Source organism: Sapajus apella, unplaced genomic scaffold (genome assembly GCF_009761245.1).
Source record: "Sapajus apella isolate SASKATOON/1434 unplaced genomic scaffold, GSC_monkey_1.0 scaffold4, whole genome shotgun sequence".
NCBI classification, from domain to species: Eukaryota; Metazoa; Chordata; class Mammalia; order Primates; family Cebidae; genus Sapajus; species Sapajus apella.
In genome coordinates this window covers 38,666,635-38,690,535 of record NW_022436944.1, presented here as the reverse complement: position 1 = coordinate 38,690,535, position 23,901 = coordinate 38,666,635, and the positions used below count along the sequence as shown (strand labels likewise).

The 23,901-nt window shown below is 40.5% G+C and overlaps 2 long non-coding RNA genes across 2 annotated transcripts in view; one reads left to right on the top strand and one right to left on the bottom strand.

The window, feature by feature from the left end:
• Positions 1 to 12,337, bottom strand: part of LOC116537288 — a 155,733-nt gene extending 143,396 nt beyond the window's left edge. Inside the window, exons 1-2 of the long non-coding RNA XR_004263059.1 lie at positions 8,468 to 12,337; positions 7,584 to 7,652 (exon numbers count right to left, since the gene is read on the bottom strand). This is a non-coding gene — a long non-coding RNA (uncharacterized LOC116537288). The remainder of the gene's footprint in view (positions 1 to 7,583; positions 7,653 to 8,467) is intronic.
• LOC116537292 lies at positions 1,954 to 21,173 on the top strand. The gene is made up of 3 exons (XR_004263062.1): positions 1,954 to 1,964; positions 12,336 to 12,344; positions 21,076 to 21,173. It is a non-coding gene; the product is annotated as an uncharacterized LOC116537292 (long non-coding RNA).
• The last annotated feature ends 2,728 nt before the right edge of the window (positions 21,174 to 23,901 follow it).

Below are 23,901 nucleotides of genomic sequence, written 5' to 3'. Positions count from 1 at the left end.
CAATGAGATGAAAAATCAAGCAAAGTCCCAGTGAGGACATCTTCAGCTGAATTCCACAGAGGATCTCTGGGAAGGTGACCCTCATCAGGGGCAAGGGAGATGGAGAATTATTCCTCCACACTCATCAGTCATTGGTAAAGGGCTTCCCTGAGGGACACACATTCCAAAAGCTTCTAACTCTCTGGACTTGCAGGCAAAGTGAATTCTGGCACCCTGAAGGCAGCTCTCCAACAAGGCAATGCAGGTGCTGCCACTGGGAGGGAAACACATCAGATGCTAATAAATCAGAAGGGATAGGGGCAGAGCCATGACAGTGACTGCTACACTGGGCTTCTGTCCTAGAACACTCCATGGAGGCATTTTGAGGCCTCATCAAAGTCAGCTCCCCTCTGAAACTCTCTCCCCATGGTCCTTTTCAGGGTGCCTTCTTTTTCTTAAGATGGCCTCTGATTTATTTTTACCCCTTTCACTCTCCTTAAAAATGGAAGTGAGACTATTTATTTAAAGGAAGCTCTCCCTCAATTCATCCCTCCAATGCCCTGTTACATCCTTCTTGGCATTTAACACTATCAGTCACTGTTTGCTTGCATCTTGCCTATTGCCCCATTTGCTGCACTACACTAGCTAACTGAAGCATTTCCCCAGTCATTATGTTACAGAACCAAGCCGGACCTGCGCCTCACAACAGCTTCACTGGATCTCTGTTTTTTGTATTTTTATTGTTATTGCAGTTGTGGTTTTCAAGTCAGTTTAATAAAAGAAGAATCCCAGAATTAATTACCCCAGTGGAATGTATGCTCTATGAAAGCAGGGAGAGTGTGTGTCTTGCTGTCCACTGTATACTGAGCACCTGGCTCAGCTTCTGATACCCAGGAGGCACTCACTCAACTGGTATTTCTTTAAGAAGTAAATAAGTATATCATACTTTTTTCACAAAACAAGTTCATGTACTCTGCTATGGATAGCAATTAATTTTAAGATACCTAAAAACAAACTTGGAAGAATAGAAAAAATTTTATGGTATTAAAAGCCTAAACTCTATGGTAATATATTTACAAGCTAAGGCCAAAGTAATTCAAGCATTAAAAAAAAAAAAAAAGTAAGTTAAATACGAAACTTTCTCCTCTACATTTAGTGGAAAAGTCAACAAATGGTAGAAATGAGAAAACTAAAAAAGGATTTTGGGGGGGATGCTTCTATTTTAATAAACCAGATTGTTTCTAAATTGGGTATGGGAACTTCTTTCACACATAATGTTTATTTTTAAATTACTCTCCCCCCTAAAAATAAGGTATTTACCATGTGAGCTGAGCTTACTTGAGTTTCCTTTGGTAGATGGATACAGAAATGGCCCCAATTCTTTCTCTCCTATATTCAATGGGCGTTTGCTGTTCCCCGTTACTGAGAGCCATTGTCTATTTTCTCACCTCTTAAATCTGGATAGCTTTTGCCAATAGAATGAGGTCAAAGTGGTAATGTTCCAGTTCAGATTCTAGGCCTCAAGGGAACTTCTATGCTTCTATTCTCTACTGGAACTCTGCCATCATCATGTGAATACATCCAGACTGAACTGGAAGGCGAAGAGGCCACAAGGAGCCAAGATGATTTCTCCCAGCCATGACCATCCTAGACCAACCAACTCCAGCCAACCCACCACTGACCACAGAACATGAACAACCTCAATGAGACTGAGATTGGTCAAGTCCAGCCTGTATCAGAGAATCTACCCCGCAAACACACAGACTTATAAGGAGTAATAAATCATTGCTGTTTTAGCCACCACAGACATTTGCTGCACTACAATAGCTAACTGAAGCATTTCTCCCAGTCATTATGCTACAGAACCAAGCTGGACCTGAGTCTCACAACAACTTCAGTGGCTCTCTGTTTTTTTGTATTTTTATTGTTATTGCAGTTGTGGTTTTCAAGTCAATTTAATAAAAGAAGAATCCCAGAATTATTTAGTATAAGTGATTAACGTAAAAAGCAACCTCAACAGGCAAGCTTTTCAGAACAATAGCTCTTTCAAACCTCCAGTAGTCTACCGAGGCTTAAAAGCAAAGCATTTACTTTGGCAAAAAAGACAAAAAATACACATGCCAAAATAAAATAAAATAAAGAAAACTGTCTAGTTCTACTCCCTATTATACCAATCAACAATATTCATTAAGATTCACATACTTTCTTCTTAACTTTATAAATAATTAGCTATGATTTAATAGTAAGAATAGGATTAAATGAATCACTGTTCACTTTTTTTTAAGCTACAGTGGTACGTGGGATTTTTCTCTTGCTGTTGCTTTTACCAGATCATCTGCCATTTCATTGTCCTGTGCAAAAATAAAAATCTAGGCACCTGCCAAACCAAAAGAAAAAGAGAGAAATAGGAAGGAGGGGGGAGGAGGAAAGCTTTGTTCAATGTAACTGCTCATTGGCCTATATGAAAAAGAATAGCAAATAAACAACCTGCCACAAATTGAGGTGTATACGGAGGTATAGACCTTTAAAGCATATTTCAGTTGCCACAGTTACCATTTTGCAAAATAAAATAATGCAGGAGAATTGTCAAATGAAATTTTGCTCCATTTCTCGTGGGGGTTCAATGCATTTTTTTTTTATTATTGACAGTCTTTTCCTCCAAATTTGGGTATGACAGTTTCAGTTCTAATTGTGTATTGTTCTGAGGAATGGCTCATTTTCTGATGTGTTTTTATTATATCAAAAGCTGAAAATTTTAAATCAAATCACCCTTTCTTTTTCATTCTTTTTGTCCTCTCCTTCCAAACATGTGTGCCTATACATGTATTTTTTATTGATTTATAATTGAATAAAGAATAGTTTCACTGCTGCAAAGAATTTTGGAAATGACAAGTTTACCTCCTTATGATATTTAGAATTTATCATTTTACTTGCCAAATTTTGGAGTTGTGGTTCCCTGTGAGTTGTTAAGGCATTCTGTAAAGTTTAATTTATCCAATGTAAACCTTGAAGAATCCTTTATCTACACGGATAAAATAACAACAGATCTTTGATCCTTTGTGCTAGCCTTCCATGGTGGACGTTTTTTTTTTTTTTTTTTTTTTTTTGCAGTACTTCCTATAACCTATTTTCCCTTTCTCCTTTACTAATTTCACTCTGAATTTCTGTGACATGTGGTTTGGGTGGGATTGATCCCACTCCCAGTTGTATCCAGCCATGTATTTGCTAAAGCCAATCAGTGAATCTCGTCTGCTGTGTAAATATAAAACAAAACTGATAGATGCACTATTTGAGCCCAGTGTAAGTTCTCATCTGAATCATTCCCTCTGGACTGATCAATTGAAAACACCAATAAATGCTATTTTCTTCTTTCAGCCAGTTTGAGTTTTACACCACAAAGTATTAGCAAAAAATAAAAATTTGAAACAGAACTATTGAAAGATAACATGGCAAACTCTGGAAATTAATGTGTTTCTCATTAAGAGTATCCAAGCAGGGTGGAATAGCAGAGAAGAAATCCAAGCATCATAGAAATGGTGTTCTTCTAAGATTACTGTCAACCCACCCTTTTGGTCCTGAATAGTGAATCAAAATGCATGAAACTTAGATTAATATAAAGCCCACCGCCTGTCTCACCCAGATGGATAGTAAAGTCACAGACAAGGCAAGTACAGAGAAGCCAAAGACCCAGATTCCCTTGAAATAATTAATGCACCAAATAATTGCCTCAGAGCCCCTCTTTGTTTCGCTACAGAAGTCTTAGTCTGTGGGAGCCAACCACAAAAATAGAAACCACTCTAGACACTCAACTGAGAAGCTGAGAAGTCAAACAAGGTTAGGATGGCAACCCAGAAATTAGCGGCTGCGTGAAGCTGGAGAATCCCCTAGGCAGGAGGGCCAAAGGGAGGAGGTATTACTGAAGCCCAGGAGTGAGCGGAGAGACCAGAACTGCAGAGGACCTGACCAGTGGGAGGTGGTGCCACAGATGATGCTCAGGCTAGTTATGCTGCAGGAGGTATACAAAGGAGGAGAAATATCCTGGCTTCTCCCTTCCTCCCATACTCTAGTCTCTTGCAAGGGCCTCCAGTAGCTAACACAGCCAAAAGCCCCTGACCAGGGAACCTAGGAAACACAGACTGTAGTTATCGGCTCTTCTGTCATACAAGGCAGAGCAGGACAAAGCAAGGGGGAAATCTGAACCAAGGACCAGCACAGGATCTAATCTCACTGGGTGACAGAAACACACTGACCTCAGTTAGCACACACAGGGAAGGGACAAAATCATGGGATGCTTTTTGTCTACATGCACAGTCAAATTGAAGCCAAAATTCAAGGCATTTGTTAAACCTAGTGTTATGTGTTCAATCAGCTCCTACTTACGATTCATAATTGGAGTATTCCATGCTTCCTGATCCCCTGCTCAGAGCCTTCTTCTCTAACAGTTTTTTCATCTCGCTAAACAGCAACCCCACCCTAACAACTGCACAGGCCAAAAATCTTGACTTATTTCTATTTTTCTCTGCCCCTAGACCACATCTTCCAGCAAAGCCTAAGAGCTCTACCTTCAAAATAGATTGAGAGGCTGAATGTACCTCCATATGTGGGGCTGCCATGCCGGCCCCAGCCACTATCATCTCTACCTGAATCACTGCAGTCGCCTTGAAGCAGGTCTCCTTGCCTCTGCTGTCATCCTTCCTCACCCTACTGCACAGAGGAGCTGGGGCAATCTTTGTAAAATATGTTTGTTTCTGTCACGGCTCTGCTCAAACCTCCACTCCCATCTCCTTCCGTATGTAGAAAATCCAAGGAAACCTTTCAAGAGCAAGACCTCTTCAAGTCCAGCAAATTCATCTTGGGTAATTGCCCCCACTGTCATTAAATTCACATGAAATTAGGCTACGTTTGTGGTTTAAAAAAAAAAAAAAGTTCTATTGATTTTTACCTGCAATGGTATAGACTGCTATTTCATGTCCAGAGCACTATTCCTGACACAGAGTAAATATTTGTTGAAAGGCGTAAATGTTGAATGGGTAGATGGATGGATGGATGGATTGATGGACATACCAAGAATATGAGATTAACATAGAGTATAACATAACCACCATAAAGTGGTCTGAGCTGAGCAATAGAATATTATTTTTTAGATTATTTAAATAGGAGTTTAAAAGGAATCCATCCGAACCATGCTCTGAGTTATTTATAAAGTGAACTATGTTATATAACATATTTTTGTAAATCTGCAACTTTGTGAGCTTGGATAAAAATGGTTGTAAAGAATAAGAATTAACCCACACAATATAGAGATTTCCAAAGCAGAATTATTGCCCAGAGCCAAACTCTACAACTTAACCAAGCTACCTTGAACAAAGTTCATCACGGAACGTATGAGGCAGTCAATCTCATCTTTACATGAATAAGTAAACTGAGGCCCAAATGGTTTATTTGGTCTACTTTTTAAAGAAATATTATTGCATATCCACTATAGGTTAGGCACCAGATAGGATAGGAATGATTCCAACATGAACAAAGCAGACATAAATGCTAGGCTCATAGGATGCTGGAAGAAGTTAACTTTGATCAAACTATAAGTTTGATCATGCCTACTACAAGTAGAGACAGGACTGCTGTGAGAAATGTTAACAAAGGGAATGAACCAAGTCTAAGAGTTTAAGCTGGGACTTGGAGAAAATAATAGTGCAAATTCTTTTAGTGGTTCGCAAATGTTAGGATGCCTCAGAATCACTTGGAAGTTTTGTTAAAATATAGATTGCTCAGTTTGGCTTCAGCGTTTCTGATTTAGTGGGTCTGGGCTGGGACCTGAGAATTTGCATCGCTAATAAGTTCCCAGATTGATACTGATGCTGCAGGTTTGGGGACTGCATGTTGAGACCTACTGAGCTAGGTAAAGTTGGAGACCAGGGGCTGGAGAAATGGTCTTCTAGGCATAGGAACAGCATATGGGAAGCCCCTTGTATAAAACTTTGGAATCCAAATAATGCCTTATATTATTCAGGGTCCCAGCAAGAAACAACGATACACCTAAGCAGTATAATTTTTAAGTTTAATGAAGTGACTATTCACAAAGCTTTAGGCAGAGATAAGAGAAACGAACCAGGGAAGACTTGGCGAAACATCAAAGGCTAGCAACAAAGGAGCCTTTACCCACCCTAAAACTCAGAGTCATGGGAAGAGATCAGCAAGGAAATCCAGAGACAGCTGGAGCCACAGGACAAAGCCGCCTCACAGGAGCAGTGGCCCTTGGTAGAGAAAGGTAGATATTTCCAACCTACAACACGGCAGGGAGAGGGCCAAGAGTGATTCATCCTCTTCCCCCGACCTCCCATTTTCCAACCTCGTTTCAGTGCCAATGAAAAGCCAGAGGTCAGGGAAATTCAGTTGATGCTTTCCAGAAAGTCAGGCTCCTGAGGCCCAGAGTAGAAGGGAGGAACGGAACACTAGCCTTTGCCATGGGCTAGAAGAGGCAGGCAGACAGGCAGGCAGGACCTTGTGGAAGCCTTTGTAACCAGTTTCCTATTGCAGTGTAACAAATCACCACAAACTTAGCTGCTTAAAATAACATGTATTTATCATCTCCCAATTCTATGGGCCCAGAGTCCAGGCATGCTCAGCTGGGTTCCCTGCTTCAGGGTCTCACCAGAATGCAATTCAGGTGTTGGCCAGGCTGCATTCTCATTCAGAAGCTTCACTTGAGAAAGTCCTGCTTCCAAGCTCACTCAGGTTGTTGGCAGAATTTGGTTTGCGTGATTGTAGGATTGAGGCCCTCAACTTCCAGAGGCTTCCTGCATTTCCTCAGCCTGTGGGCCTTTCCCTAAACAGTTCCCAACATGGCTGTTTGTTTCTTTAAGGCCGGCAGCAGACTAAGAGGTGGAGTTTAACTAAGGTAGCATAAACACTGGAGTGACAGCCCACCATCTGCCATATTGTATTAGTTAGAAACAAGTCGCAGGTCCCACACACACACAGGGGAGGGGATTAGGCAAGGACGCAAATAACAGAAGGCAGGATCATTGGCGGTTACCTTAGAGCTTGTCCAAAATATCGCCTAACATTGAAAATCATATTAAGAATTTAGGATTTTATCTTAAAGCCAATAATGTGAAGCCATTCAAAGAGCATGCTAGATCAAGGAGCAGCAGAATTAGGTCTACACCTGTGGGCTCACGTTAGTTCTCAAATAGTCGATCAGTGGAAAAACTCAAAGGGTCTGCTTAAGGTCACAGAGTTAGTTAGTAGCTGAGCCAGGCTCCAGCTCTTTGAGAATTACCATGCTCCAGCATTATTACAAGGTCCCTTTCTGTTTCATAATGCCATAGTTCTCTGCATCTACAAGATGATTAACCGTCAAATTTAATAGTGTAGCATCCACGTGAAGGATAGAGAAGTAACAGACTATTTTGGTTAGCAAATATTTGGACTTGGTCTTATATAAAATCTAAAACAAATTCAGAGTTTTTAATTTTTTTCCCTTTTACAACGTTTATGTGTATGGACTCTTTCTTTGGAAATAAAAGTTCTTTCTCCTGGACATGATCTGGAGGGGTTACTGGATCCCTCATGCAAGTGGAAGAACTCAGTTCACTTACCTCTCCCCTCAGCTGCTGGTCTACCTGGGCTGCCAGATCTTGAAAGCAGGATCTAAGCCATCTCACAGGCTACAGCTAGAAACACAATTAGGTACAAGCTTCCTGGAAAAAAAAAAAAAAAACAGCAAAATATGCATCCAGAGCCTGGCAGTGGTGCACTGGCTCATGAGAATCAATTGTTTAATTCTCAGGAATTTTTCAAGCCAGGCATTAAACCATTGGTAGCTCGAAATCAGCAATGGTTGGAACATTTACACTCTAGAAACTTACAAATGCTACAAATCAGGTTTGGGTTTTTTTCTGTAAGCTTTTTGTTAAACATTTACCGGCACACCACTGCTTTAAAGTGTTCAAACTCTCAACCCTAACAACTCAACTCTAAGAAATATTCAGAGAAGCACACAAATATTTACATATAAAAAATTCTTTGTAGGAAATAAAGTTGGAAATAACCCAAATATCTAAGAAGCAGCAGATTAAATGAAATGCTATGTAGCCACTAAAATTACATTTTTAAATCTATTTGATAACATGGAAAATTATTCAGCATATAAGGGGAAATGAGAATATAAAACTCCATATATAGTATAAGAGAAAATTTTTGTGGGGAAATAGTATGTATGTATACAGAAAGAGAATTTAAAATGTTTTAAAAACTCATAGTATCGGTGATATCTTTGGTGGGATAAAAGGTAACTTATTTTCTTTTATATCTTTGTATATTTTCCAAATATTCTTTGATAAACAAGTATTGCATTTGTAATCAGGCAAAAAAAAAAAATCCAAAAAAAAAGTAAGGTTGGAAGAAACGGGAAAATATGGGCCTAAAATCAGCCAACATTTTATGCTTACCATAGCATTTGCTGTGCCATATTGACACCTACCCATCAGAAATAGACTACATACTTTCTGCCTCCCAGGTATAATAGAATGGTGACTCTGGATTATGTTGAATCTGTGCATTTTTAGTTCTCTGAGCTCTTAAGAATGTAGCCAGTTTTCAGAATGTAGCATAGAATTGCACTTCTGACCGAAAGCCCATAAAAACAGTGAATTAAGCACCTAATTTATCACTTACAAGTTTATTCTTCTCTTCACATCCATTTCCAGGCCTCCCTCTTAGGAAGGAGCCTCACGTTTTCTTGCAGAGACTGCAACGACGCTCTGGTCCCACGACGCTCAAGCCCCTCTCCACGACAGGGCATGACTTATCTGATCAGAGAGTTAGGAGAGGCTCGTTTGGAGCCAACTGGTCCAGAGATCAACGTTCCACTCTGCTCTCTGCCTTGGAGGGTTGCTCCCCACTCCCACATCATGGGGGAATGCCTGCAGTTGACCAGCTGTGCCAGTGACTGGAGGTAAATGATGATTTTAATGGTGAGTAGGCAAACCCACTTGGCCACAGATCTAACCCATTCTCCAATCAAGTTTATCAGTAATCTAGGCCATATGATTTCCCCCTTCTCTAGCATCTATCTATTACTTCATCCCAACTTTAGGAGAATATAGAGATATTGATTACCAGTCTCCTCCAAACTCCAACACAATCCATCAGTCAAGCAGAAACTGCTGAAGACAAGGGTCACATCTTACATTCCCATTTTTGTATTCATAGCACTTACCATGGCCATTTATGCACATAAAAGTGCCCCATAGAAGAGTCGGGGTGGAGAGGAGAAGAAAGCTAGTCAAATAAAAAGATTCAGAGTGCTATCTCTTTACCCGTTACCTCTCTTTATGTCCTACTGAATTCAGTAAGAGTGGCCCTTCTTTCAGGCAGATTTTCCCCATTATTCCCATCCTTGGTTTAATGGTTGGTGCAGCATTTGTGGTTTAAATAATTTACAGTGATGGATGGGAGCTAACACCAGGTGAAATGGGGTCTCACCTGAGGAAAATCCTTAGTAATGAGAGACACGGGAGAGGTATGGTCATCAGCTCTTAATTATATTCTGTCTTCTCTTGGCTGTCTCCTAGTTTCTCCTTCTTCCCTCCTTTAACACATATTTTAAATAAAGTGAAAATTTAAACTGGGAAACATCTCTTTGTACTCAGTATAACTTTCTGTTGCCTTGGCTAGAGCCCCCTGACTAAATCACTCCTGAAAGTCTTAACACCATTTCTTCCTTCTCATCAATTGGTACCAATTAGACACCTTCCAGGTAGAGAAATAATTTACTTAACTGCATAAGAAAATGGCCACTTCAAGCCCTTTAAGAATTTTGGTTCTCAATTACCCAGCCTTACTTCTCCTGTGAAGTGATAATTAGAGTCTAGATGATAACTGGATTACCAAGGACATCTCTCCTGACAGTCGTTTAACATCTAATCAAGTGTTAAGGTCGTAAATTATGCATTTCTCAACAGCATTCAGACCCATTTGAAAACAATTTGAAACAGTTCAAGAGTTCCTAGATGGTCTTCAGTTTTACAGGGCTGTGAAGGGTCCTGCTTAAAGGAATTACCCGCTTAGAAGAATTACCCAGTTAAAGGAATTACCCACTTAAAAAACTCAAACGTGTAAGGCTCTCTCAGTTCTTTAATCTGCTGCAGATCATTATTTTTTAAACTGACAATTGAGTGTCCTCCCCTCCCACCACATAAGAGAAATTGGAGTGTTTCCCACAGTGTCAAGACGCCTCCCCAGGGAGCTCAGATAAAAAGATTCTAGAGAGAATTTGAAAGGGAGAAAAATGACTTAAAAAAAAAAAGCCTTACAACTTTGTTTTTCTTACAACTTATTCAAAAGCAGGTCCAAAAATTAAAAATTCATTACTGCAATACTGAAAACTACGGACTGTGCTTCTCATTTCTGGGTGCACAGAGAAAAAACTATCCTAAGTGATTGGGGTTAAGGAGACGTGGGGAAAGGGAGAAAGGGGACTGCCATGTCTTGCTTTGCGCACCTTTAAACAAAACCAAGCTTCCTGAAAGCAGTGGGCTCTTCCAATGACATAGGCCCTATTAGAACAATTCTCTCCACTCTCACCACTGTCAACCCATGTCTTCAATTCCACCAGAAACCTGAGTAGAAGTCTATATCCCAAAAAGCAGCCATCATCATAGTCTTATATTTTGCAACAAAAAATTTTCCCCATCAGTTGGTCTATCGGTCCCTCTGTCTTCCCTTCCATTCCTCACGGGCAGAAATGTGGGTGTCTCTAAAAGCACTGAGCATCACATTCATTTATGACAGCATGTCTCTAACTCCCCTTTAATAACAACAGCCACGCTTCTTTTGGAGCCTGAGAATCTGTTCGCATGCTCAGTCTCTTCCTCTCGGAAGGAGAAATGGTATAATTGGAAGCAAAGATTGCACCATGTAATTGTACCAAGATAAGGATCCATCTTTAGTCTGGCCCAAATCAATTAGAATATTTTTACTGCTTAATTTGATCTGAAGAGCCTAAGGAAAAAAAAATCTGTCTTCTTGGAGGAACAGGCAAAGTCTGACACATACGGTTTCTTCCCTCTTCGTCCCTTACTTGCATCTCAATAACATTCCATATATTAAAAAGATGAGAACCAGAAATCCAAAGTGAGGGCAGTCCTTTTCCATCCCTTCTGCTACATCTTAAGACTTCACTCATTGGAACAAGCTGAATTATTTGTGTGGAAAATAGATTGAGTCTCTTCAAAACAAATATATTTTATTTCAGTATAATTCTTAGAAAAAAGAGAACAGAATTGGTGTAAGATACATAAAAGATCATCTTACCTGGGCCAATGTAGAAAGCCTCTTGCCTGATCTCCTCGTTTAGGTTTCTAAATCAAGATATCCCATCATCATCACTCTCCTGATTAACAGCCTGTGATGGTCATGCATGTCTAAAGGAAGAAAATCCAAGCATCATTCACAATTGGGCTCTTACCCACCTTTTCACCCTTACACTCTGTCATTTTTCCTCAAATAAACATGATGCTTCCATCATCACTTACATTCTGCAAACAGGCATGCACATTCTTGTCTTTTTCTTTGCACCCACTGTTCCCCTTGTGTCTAATCTCTTTTCTTCATTCCTTACAAAATCCTCTTCATCCCGCAAGAACTAACTCAAATGTCACCTCCTCTACAGACCTCCTCTGTGAAGCTGATACAACATCTAGCACCCAGGTTCACCTGTCACTTTTCAACTTCTCTATTCTACTTTTATCATAGTTTATTTGTGTGTTTCTTGAGGGATTATAAATTTCCTGAGAGCCATGATCGTGTCTTCTAATTTATGTATATCAGTATCTCCTAGCACCTTACCGGGCATAAATGTGTACTATCTAGAAAGACATTCTAGAAATAAATCTGGTTTTCTTTTGTATTAAATGAGATTTTAAAATTTGTCTTTTAAAAATTTATGGATGCATTTTTATTTTGTTCAGACCCAAATTTCTGAACATTCATTCACATGAAAAGCTGCTATGCTAAAATTCAGAGAAATGCAAGAGCTGGTATTACAATCAATTTTCTTCTTACTTTAATCTTTCATATGAAGTTGTGCGTGTTTAGACGTGTCTTCACTTGCAGTCATGTTTGACAGGGGGTCTTTTGCTCTTTGTATATCCCCAGTGTGTGCCACATAAATAGAAGTCCTCCTCTCACTAGAATATTGACAGAAATAAATCACTTTGTAAAGCAGGCTCAGAAGATACTCTCCTGAATTTTGAAAGAATTTCTTTTACTGAGATGCTGAAAAAGTATATGATAAATTGTGATCATTAAAGTAGAGTAGTTAACATATAAAATCATTTGACTCAAAGAAAAGCAAGGTCCCAGGTGATGTACAAATTAGGTATATACAGAGCCTGGGCAACAAATACATCACTTAGGTGGTGTATTAGTCCATCTCGCACTGCTGTAAAGAACTACCAGAGACTGGGTAATTTATGAAGAAAAGAGGTTTAATTGACTCACATTCTGCAGGCTGTACAGGAAGCATGGCTGGGAGGCCTCAGGAAACTTACAATCATGGCAGAAGGCGAAGGGGAAGCAAGTTTCTTCTTCACATGGCTGCACAGGAGGAAGACAGAGTGAAGGGGGAAGTGCTACACACTTTTAAACAACCAGATCTCATGAGAACTCACTCACTATCATGAGACCAGCAAAGGGGAAATCTGCCCCCATGTTCCAATCACTTCCCATCAGGTCGCTCCCCCAACATTGGGGATTACAATTCAACATGATATTTGGGTCAAAACACAGTGCCAAACTATATCAGATAGGTAATGTTTCTACGGAGTCCTCACTCTTGGGCATTCAAGTCAGGGAGGACCATCAAGGCAAAACCTCATTCTCAAATGGTTGAGAATCCCACCTCCAATCTCCCAGCCTACAGGTGAGATATAAGTGCAGCATTTATACTTCCCCAGTTCCTGCTCACTTGGGGGCAGGCTTTGTACGTAGGCTTTTCACTTGCTCTAAATCTTGCCTTGGGACTGCTCTCCAGCCACAGCCTTCGGTCATCCCCCATGAATGGCCAGTCATCTAAGTTTATGGACAGGCAAACCAAGCTAACATAACCTCCCCCTCACCAACTTCTCCTCCACGGTCTTATCTTACAGGCTCACAGAATTCTGAAGCATCTCCAAAGTCTCTTCTTTCTCTCTACATCCTAACAGAGTTGTATTGGGTAATAATATAAAAATATCATGAAATATAATTAACAAAGTGAGGGAAGGCTCATGAATGCTGAGAGATAGGAACATGAGGCACAAGTGGTCTCAGTCTCACAGGAGGAGAGAAAAAGGTGATTGGGCATGGTGGCTCACCCCTGTAATCCCAGCACTTTGGGAGGCCGAGGCAGGTGGATCACCTGAGGTCAGGAGTTCAAGACCAGCCCGTCCAACATGGCGAAACCCCGCCTCTACTAAAAACACACATATTAGCCAGGTGTGGTGGTGTGTGCCTATAATCCCAGCTACTCTGGAGGCTGAGGCTGGAGAATCACTTAAACCCAGGAGACAGAGGTTGGATGACAGAGCGAGGCTGTCTCAAAAGAAAAAAAAAAAAGAGAACCCAGTACTTAGGGAAAAGCAGAATGTCTCAATAACCTTTGCCTGTTATCACAAGGGGATCATTGCTCTATAGCACAATTATATTTCCCTAGACTGAAACCGCAATGGCCACCTTGATACCCTACAGTACGGTCTTGAAGGTTCACTCTTCTTTCTATGCCTAAAAGGATCCCCCCGCCCACCCCTACCAGGGACCTCATAGGGTGGCAGCTTGTAGAAGGAAAGATGATTGCATAAAGGAAGAAGGGAGAATGGGACGCTTCACGGTGTCTGCCCATGGATGATGTGCTATGTGAGGTGGTAGATAGACACCATTAAATAAGATTAAATCCCAGAGTGAGGAAGTTATTCCCATAAGGCTTAATTATCTTTAGAGCCTTATGATGAGTCAAAGCTAAGTGCCAGTTTAGTGCTACCAGGTCTTTAACACCTTTCAACACTTGCTAGTTTCCCTTTATAACAGAGAGCCAGCAGACTTCAGACTCAGAACCTCGATCAGGCTACTGTATGCAGTGAGTTTTTTAATACTATTGTTTTGACATATTTAATTTTACAGTTATTTTCTGTTTGTGGCAAGTGATACTTTTTATTCATTATGTTCACATGACTTCCTCTTCAGAATAAATATTTAACATGAACAATGAATCAGTTTAAGGTGAAATAAAGTAAATAATTGTTCAGCTTTATACAATTATCATAAAAATCAGAAAGAATGGCTAAAGCTTGGGAAACATCAGTAATATAATCCTTAAAATATGGGATGATAAGATTAGAGGACCTGGAGTAAAAAATCTCATTTCTGCTCCTTTGCCAGTCCTGTGATCCAGAGCAAATGATGTAATCTCGCTCAGCCTCAGTTTCTCAACTATGAAATGGGAATGAAGATAATACTCCATACAAGATTGTGGTCGGCCCAAGTGAGACACATATAGAGGATGAGGCTGAGTAAATCGGTGGGCTGGTACTCATTACAATAAGAGGGCATGACCAGTGCAGGCCAATTAACTTACTTGTCCACTACAGTATTATACGCTAAGCCAGTGGTCCCAAACCTTTTTCCACCAGGGGCCGGTTTCATGGAAGACAACTTTTCCATGGACTAGGGGCAGGGGAATGGTTTCAGGATGATTCAAGCACTTACATTTATTATGCACTTTTTATTGCTATTATTATTATCTTGTAATATATATTGAAATAATTACACAACTCACCATAATGTTGAATGGGTGGGAGTCCTGAGCTTGTTTTTCTGCAACTAGATGGTCTCATCTGGGGGTAATGGGAGAGGGTGACAGATCGTCAGGCATTAGATTCTCATAAGGAGTGCACAACCGAGATCCCTCCCATGCACAGTTCACAGTAGGATTCACACTCCTATGAGAATCTAATGTCACTGCTGATCTGACAGGATGTGGAGCTCAGGCAATACTGTCAGCAATGGGAAGAGGCTGTAAATACAGATGAAGCTTGACTTGCTGGCCCACCGCTCACCTCCTGCTGTGCAGCCTGGTTCTTAACAGGCCACAGACCAGTCGTGGTCCACGGCATAGGGGTCAGGGACCCATGCTGTATACCATATGTAGCATTTGGTTGTATTTGCCTCCCCCAAGAGACTATAAGCTCCTTGATGGCAGTAACCATGTCTTATTGATCTGTATCTTGGAAAGTTGCTTCTCTGTAGTACAGATTTTATTAATAGTTTTAAATTGAATTAACCAGTTGAATGGATGATCTATTTGTCCTGACAATCCAACAAAGATCCTTGAGGTCATTGTCTGCTGTATCGCAACTATTAATGTGGTAGTTTCTCAGTAAAAACTCACTGATTGATAATATCTGCATCTCTTATCTGGACTACTGTGATTGTCTTCTGGTTTAGTATATCTCCCTCCACTGGGGCCCTCCCACAGTTCATTCTCTGCATGGCAATCAAAGTGATCTTCCTAAAACACAAGACTGACAATGTCAGTCTCCCACCAAAAACCCACGTGGGGATAGAGCAAAACTCTACAGCACAATATACAAGGCCCTTAATTATCCATCTCCAACTTATAGCTTTAGTTTTGTCCCTGAGCATACCATCTCCTACAACTAGACTGAAACATTTCAGATGCCCAGCAGCTGCATGGTCTCTCAGCTCACGGTCATTGTACCTACTGTTCCTTTCTCTGAAATGTTCTTTTCTTTCCGTTTCTCTACCTGGCTAGGTTCCACTCATCCCTCTAGATGTCCCCTCCTACAGAAGGCCTTTCTGCCGTCTTCTGAACCAGCCTGGACATCCCTCACAGGAGAACGTGGGCCATGTGAGAAAAAGATAGATTTCCCTTATGACTTTCAATTCAGGCATATTGAATCCACCATTTGTAGTCTCTGCCTGTAATATCTCAGGCATCTGGTAGGTCTCTGATCACTGACAGCCACAAGGGCCACTGACAGCCACGAGCAAGACCTCTTGCTATTGTTAAATTTCTGCTGTTCTAAGGGTGACTGTGTGTCTTCTTGAAGTGATTCTCTCAAAGGAAAATTTACACCACTTGTATAATGCCTGATCTTTCAAGCTTACCTCCAGATTTGATTAAAAAAAAAAAAACAACTCTATAGCTGTTTTTACGTGAAAACAGCTTTCATGGGAGAAAATAAAAGTTGAAAACATAACTGTATGCCTAGATTACGTTCCTAAGCCTGTAAAGCTTCTGACACTATGTGAGTGGGCAGTGAATTTGTGGGAAGAAGGAAGAGAGAGAAAGAGAAAATGGATAATAGGGCAGTCGAGAGAAGGAAAGAAAGGGAGCAGGAAAAAGCTAGAAGAGATAACATTTTGTCATAGTTGCCATTTATCTTCAGTAGCCACACTGAATTTCACCCTTGCCAGCCTTTCCTTCTACCAAGCTCATTTGTGATGTTCTCATCTGACCACACTTGTGGCCACAGCTTGGCAGCCCCATCCACCCCATACTCCATGCAGTGTCTAGTCACACATGAGCCTGGGCTATCTTCCCTCCTTCCCACTGGCTTCTTTTATATCTTGGCTGGGTGGATGCAGGATACACCATGGGCCAGCTGTCTCCTCCAACTCCATGTGTGTGATAAGGCTAAACATCTTTGAAATTTGAGATAATTGAAGGGTTTCCTTAGAAAACCCCAACCAGACAGGCCATAGCCAATAGCATTTGAACATGTTCAAAGTAGTTGGCAATATTTTAAATTTAAGAGATTCTCCACAACAATTTGAAGTTTCAGTTTCTTCCCAAAATTGAAAGAAGTAGCAACATGGGGCCAGCTCTGGTTGGATTTCAGTAGAGCTGCTTATTTCAATGATGGCACATGGCTCTCTCTCTAGTTTGCCACAGGCCCCACCCCTCCTTATCATGCCCCAATATTGAAGCCAAGTGCAAGTTGCGATTTGTCAGCGTGCTCTCATTTTATTTGAACTATATTTGCCTTACACCTGACTATGTTTATTCATTGATGTTCTCTGTGAGACCCCAGAAACCCTTGAGTGTGCACTGTGCAGACCAGACATTCTCCACGCATGCAAAGCAGATGGCTGCCCAGACAGGGCTCATCTCTTTAGCTTTGAACAAGGGCCTGTGCGCTATCATTTCTTGCTGATAATTCATGCCCAAAGGGAAATAGGGAAGAATTCTTTTTTACTAACCCAGAGTCTCCAAACATGACTTCTGACTTCCCGTTTGTCCTTTTCCCCCAGCTACTGGCATTAGCACCTTGTTATCATTATTGTTACCTGATCTCATTACCTCTCAGGCTCTTTACCTCCCAATGCAGGATTTGCCCTCAAGGTAAATCTGTTGCCCGCCCAAGAGATAATAATACTTATCAGGACCTTCTGTAGTGTTTCTGGACCTTTTGGGATTGAACCACATTTTGCACACATAAAGCCCTCTATTATCACCACTATTGTTGTCATTATTATTATTTGGGATTAGGCAGCCTTCTCAGAAGTCTTGCCAACCACAGGCAGGTGCCACCCCAGAGTCTCACCCGGCCGGGCACAGTGACTGAGGCCGGACGCACCTGGCTGTAGTATGCTGGTTCAGCCTGCAGAGTCTTGGGCTCTTGCCAGAGAAGAAACCTGCCCTGAAACATTCACTCCTCCCTTTATGCAGGAAATAGAGAGCGGGCTGGGGTTGAGCAGGAGGCCTTGTCCACACTGTGCTGTTGGATTATCATTGCTGCAGCAGTCCTCAAACCAGGCAGATCCTTACAGAGCCAGATTCTCTGTCTGTCTCAGAAGAGAGGGATGTACAATAGAGTTTGGAGTCAGAAGCTGGGTTCCCACCCCACTGTCACTCTATAACTGTGTGAGCCTCCAGCAACTGATTGACTCTTCTAATCTCTGGTTCCTCATTGGTAAAATGCGGATACATCCCAACTTCATGATAATACCATAAGATTTATATGTAAATAAATTTGAAATTATATATACAAGTATTTAGGTAAATATCAATTTATAGTGTCTGATATATAGTAAACCCTCTATTAACTGATGAAGAAAGGGCCCCATCCCTATTCAGGCTTACAGCACCACCCAGAAGTTAACTGTTTCAGCAGCAGACCTGGAGGAAATGGACAAGATGCCCTCAGCAAGCAGAAGTGAATACAAACCTCTCTCACCAAGACAGTAATTCCCAGTCAACGGCATGCTGCCTGCCACGTGAATTCCTATTTTTTTATTCTCCATCTCTCACTGACTCCCAACCAAATGCCTTCCATCCAAGGAAACATGAGTCCTTTTCTCTTTTTGATACACAGCCTCTCCCTCTGTGATACCCATTGATCAAGTTTGCCTCAGCAAAGAGGTGGGGATATGGAGCATCAACGCTGCTTTCTAATCCCTTTACTTTGCCCTTTTCTCTTCTAAATTGGAAAAAAAAAAGCAAGCAAGCAAACAAAAACAAAACAAAATGCAAAGCAGCTTAAAACTTTCAACATTTCAAAACACTTAAAGGAAAATATATTGACCCAGAGATGCCAGGGAAGAGCTGGGCATGAGAAGGGCAGGGATGGAAACAAGTCTCAGGAAAACAGGAGCCAAGGAAGAAGATTCTGCCAGGACCCTCTCTCCATTTCTTGTTTCTAGTTCTTTCTGCACCTCTGCTTCATTCCTTCTCACTACGAAATGTCAGTAATCACAGCTACAGCACTGCACAGCTTTGCAGTTATTAGAAAGTCAATCATTAGACTGGCTTATACCCTTTCTGATACCAAACTTTAAAATCTGAGAGAAGCGATTTGAGTGGCCAGCTTTGGTCAGGAGCCCATTCTTGGATCAATCAACTATGGCTGTGGCTACTGATGGTGTAGCTTGGTCAGAAACAAACCCCTAGGCCAACCAATTGGTTGGGACGATGAGCTCATGTCAGAAGATGGAAGCTGCTGTTATAAGCTGTGGTTGAAGGAAAGAGAGGCAAGAGAAGAGAGGCCACCTATTATAGGATACATAATGGAACTAGATTATCTTTTTGTGAAACTTTCTAAGTTGCCGAACCAGGAGCTTCTCAAGAATGGAAACTAAGCTTTGTATTCTGGCCGTGATAAGGACTGAAGAAATGTTCATAGAACTGAATTGAAATGTATCTGACCAATTGTAAAGCTGTGTGTCCATCTTAGATCCTATGTGTCAGGGAACAACCAAAAGATCAGCTGCAGAAATGAAGATCATACTTTGCCTGAGGAGAAATTTTCCAACAAACAGAATTGCCTGGAAATGTAAACAGAAGCATCAGAAAGCTAAGTACCCTCTTTTAATGGAGGCCTTCAAGACTAAGTAAATGACTGTTTGTCAGGGATGTTGAGGAGGATGCTTATACATTCACCTAAATGCCCTTCTAAAAACTTGATTATGATTCTGCAAACTTAGTCAAAGATAAAAAATTCACCATGCCTAGACCAAGCTTCCCAGGACACCAAAGAAAGGAGAAATAGCCACAGCAATACAGCCAATGCTTCTGCGGGCCACATCTGAACATATGCTTTGATGTGATCCAGCCCTTCTTCTTCCTAGTGATGCTGGTCATGGGTGATGAATTAAAGGACTTCCTTGCCTCCATCAGTGTACCTGCCTGTTTACAGACTAAAATGTGCCCAATTTAAAATGTCCTCACTCCTGTTTTGTTCCAAGACATAAGACTTCATTTAACTGCATCTATTGTACAATGAATAAATTGAAACTATATGCTATTTGGGCACTATTTCTAATCTGTTTTTCACCAAGAGCTGCCTGGTAAGTTGGCATCTTTGATTTTTATTAGCATTTTCACTCTTATCTCATACAAAGCTCTGCACACTTGAGAGATTTCCTTAAAGGGAGTTTTCCTGAATCACCAGTCACTGTAATGTGATGAAGGAAAATGTGATAATAGGACTAGCATCACCCCCATGATGCGAGCCCACCTGGGAAATCCTGGGCAGGTACAGGAAGGGAGGTTTCCTGGGATATCTTTTACCAGAAACTGGGGCATTGGTTCTCAGAGAAGAGCTGTGGTGGCATGCTAGAGCTAAGTCATATTAGCTTATGAAAGCCAATTATTCAATTTTTAGGAATTTTGTGAGCCCATTGTTAAACCATTGGTAGCTTGAAATCAGACTTGGAGTATTTATATTTCAGCAAGTGCTATGAATCAGGCTCTCCAGCATATCCCCTCCCCTTTCCCCTAGTTTAACAGTACCCCTTCCCTTAGTTTAATAGTATAGCTGTAACTAATCAACACTAGTCACTGCCTCTTTGCCAAATGACAGGACTGACCCTGTCAACAATTCTTAGCCAAAGCAGTCAGTGCTTCTCACAGTTCCACCACAGAACAAAGAATCTTGTTTTTCTGGCAATACCAATAGAGTCATGCCTCATTTTGTTGCACTTTATGGATATTGCAGTTTTTACAAGTTGAAAATTTTTGACAACTCTGTATTGAACAAATCTGTCAGCACCATTTTTTCCAAAGCATGTGCTCATTTTGTGTTTCTGTGTCACATTTTGGTAATTCTCACAATGTTTCAAACATTTTAATTATTATTATATCTATTATTATTACTGTACTCAGTGGCCTTTGATGTTATTACCGTAATTGTTTTGGGATGTCATGAACTGTGTCCATATGAGATGGTGAACTTAATTGAGAAGTGTTGTGCATGTTCTGATTGCTCCACCAACAGGCTGCTCCCCCATCTCTCTCCATCTCTTCAGGCCTCCTTATTCCCTGAGACACAACATTGAAACTAACCCAGTTAATAACCCTACAATGGCCTATAAGTGTTCAAGTGAAAAGAAGAGTCACATATCTCTCACTTTAAATTAAAAGCTACAGATTATTAATCTTAGTAAGAAAGATGCAATGAAAGCCAAGATAGATCAAAAGCTAGGCTTCTTGTGCCAAAGAGCTAGCCAAGTTGCAAATGCAAAGCAAAAGTTCTTGAAGGAAAATAAAAGTGCTACTCCAGTGAGTAAACAACTGATAAGAAGGTGAAGCAGCCTTATTACTGATCTGGAAAAAGTTTTAGTGATCTGTATAGAAGATCAAACTAGCCACAACATTCCTTTAAGCTAAAGCCTAATCCAGAGCAAAGTCCTAAATAATAGGATAGAATCTGTTAAATTTATGAAGGCAGAGAGTGGTCAGGAAGCTGCAGAAGAAAAGTTAGAAGCTAAACAGAGATTGGCTCATGAAGTTTAAGGAAAGGCCATCTCCACAATAATAAAGTACAAGATGAAAAGTGCTGATGGAGAAGCTGCAGCAAGTCATCCAGAAGACCTACCTAAGATCATTGATGAAGGTGGCTACACTAACAACAGATTTTCAATGTAGATGAAACAGACTACTGCTGAAAGAAGAAGACATCTTGGACTTCCATAGCTAGAGAGGAGAAGTTAAGGCCTGGCTTCAAAGCTTTAAAGGACAGACTGACTCTCTGGTTAGGGGCTAATGCAGCCAGTATCTTTAAGTTGAAGCCAATGCTAACTTATCATTCCAAAAATCTTAAGAATTATGCTAAATCTACTCTGCCTATGCTCTGTAAATGTAACAACAAAGCCTAGATGACAGCACATCTATTTATAGCATGGTTTACTGAATATTTTCAGCTGCTATTGAGACCTATTTCTCAGAAAAAGATTCCTTTCAAAATAGTACTGCTCATTAACAATGCACCTGGTCAACCAAGAACTCTAATGGAGATGTACAAGGAAATTCATGTCATTTTCATGCCAGATAACACAATATGTATGCCACAGCCCATAGATCAAGGAGAAACTTGACTTTCATGGCTTATCATTTAAGAAATACATTTTATAAGGCTGTACCTACATAGATAGTGATTACTCTAATAGATCTGGGTAAAATACATTGAAAAACTACTGGAAATAATTCACCATTCTAGATGCCATTAATCATATTCATGATTCATGGAAAGATGTCAAAATATCAACGTTATAGGAGCCCGTAAGAAGTTGATTCCAACCTTCATGGATAACTTTGAGGACTTGAGACTTCAGTGGAGGAAATACAGATGTGATAGAAATAGCAAGAGAAGTAGAATCAGCAGTGGAACCTGAAGATGTAACGGAATTGCTGCAATCTCATAAAACTTTCACAGATAAAGAACTGTGTCTATGGATGAGCAAAGAAAATAGTTTCTTGAGATGAGATCTACTCCTGGTGAAAATGCTATGAACATTGTTGAAATGACAACAAATAATTTAGAATATTATATAAACTTAATTGATAAAACAGAAGTAGGTTTCAAGAGGATTGACTCCAATTCTGAAAGAAGTTGTACTGTGGGTAAAATGCAAACAAACAGCATCACATACTATAAAGAAATATTTCCTGAAAGGAAAGTCAATGAATGCAGAATATTTTATTGTTGCCTTATTTTAAGAAACTGCGTCAGCCACCCCAACTTTCAGCAACCACCACCCTTAGCAGTCAGCAGTCATCAACATCTAGGCAAGACCCTCCACTAGCAAAAAGATTACAATTTGCTACACAAATAAGAGAGTTTCAAAAGTACTATAAGATCTTCTTTGGCACAAATTTATGTAGCTTTTCCCTCCCCAATAAAAATATAATTCTGAGCATACTTTACAAATTCTATTCCTAAAACAATCTGTTGCTTGGGGAAAGCCAGGTTAAATGAACATGCCAGTAGTCTTGGCTTAAAGATTTTGAAGACTTAACCCTCTAAACCTGTGCTGACACTTCAGAGATGGGCAGTCAGGAGTTCCTGGTAGTTCCTCATAGCTGTACAATTAGAAACGTGAAATGTCAGTGGAAGTCTAAGTCAGCTCTTGACTGTAAAGACTTCTGTCCCTTTCTCAGCCACTGCAAAGCCTTATAAGCTGAGAGACCTTAGGGACAGTAGAATCTTGAAGCCCATCTAATAAATAAGCTACAGACCCAGGAGAAGCATGTTGAAATAACATTAAAGAATTTTTCTATTCTTTAACTACAGCAGGGTGATAGGAAGCCTCTTGAGGACTGAAGAAATGGGGCACTGTGGTATCCCAGGATGTTACTTCAGGATTCCTTTCTAGTCACAGCATTATCAGATTTCCAAAACATGCAGAAGCCAAGGGAGAAAGTTCCCGGGTGGCTTTGAAAACATGTCGAACAAATCTGAGGCAGCAGTTTAGTGCCTTGAGTGGTCATACATCTCAAACCCAGCCTGTGCAAGCCTGGAACTTGTACATGAACTGGCAAAAAAAGATAAAGCAGGGTATAAGCAGATCCCCTGTTTATATAACATCACCTATATAAAGAATGCATCACAATACCTATGATGTTCAAGGTAACCCATAGTTAGAATTGAAATTGGGGTTGGAGTTGTGGTTGTGATTGGGATTGGAGTTGTAGTTGGCTTTGGTGTTTGTATTGATGAAATATTTGGAATCTTTCTGGTGTCTCTGAAATCACAATCATGTGTCAGATCCCAAGCCACTGATTTCTAAGAGAAATCTGGCACTAACTCCCCAGAGGGATCATGAATTTCTTTAGGAGTAAAGCCTGTATCTTAAAGTTCCTTTATCTCCACAACTAACTCTGTGCTCTACACAAAGAAAATGCTTGGTAAATACTTAAGTGCTCTAATTTGTTAACAATGCAACCAATCTTCAAAGTCCTTTTAGGTGATTTTGTGAATCAGAGAGAAAGCAGAAGAGTTTCCTCCAAGCAAGAAGCTCAAGGACTCTGACTCCTTAACCGCCTGAGCCATTTGTTTGACCTTAGTCTCTACAATAAACACCATTTGAGAAAGTCTGCATACCAGGGATTTCAAGGGAAGTTCAAAATAACTAATA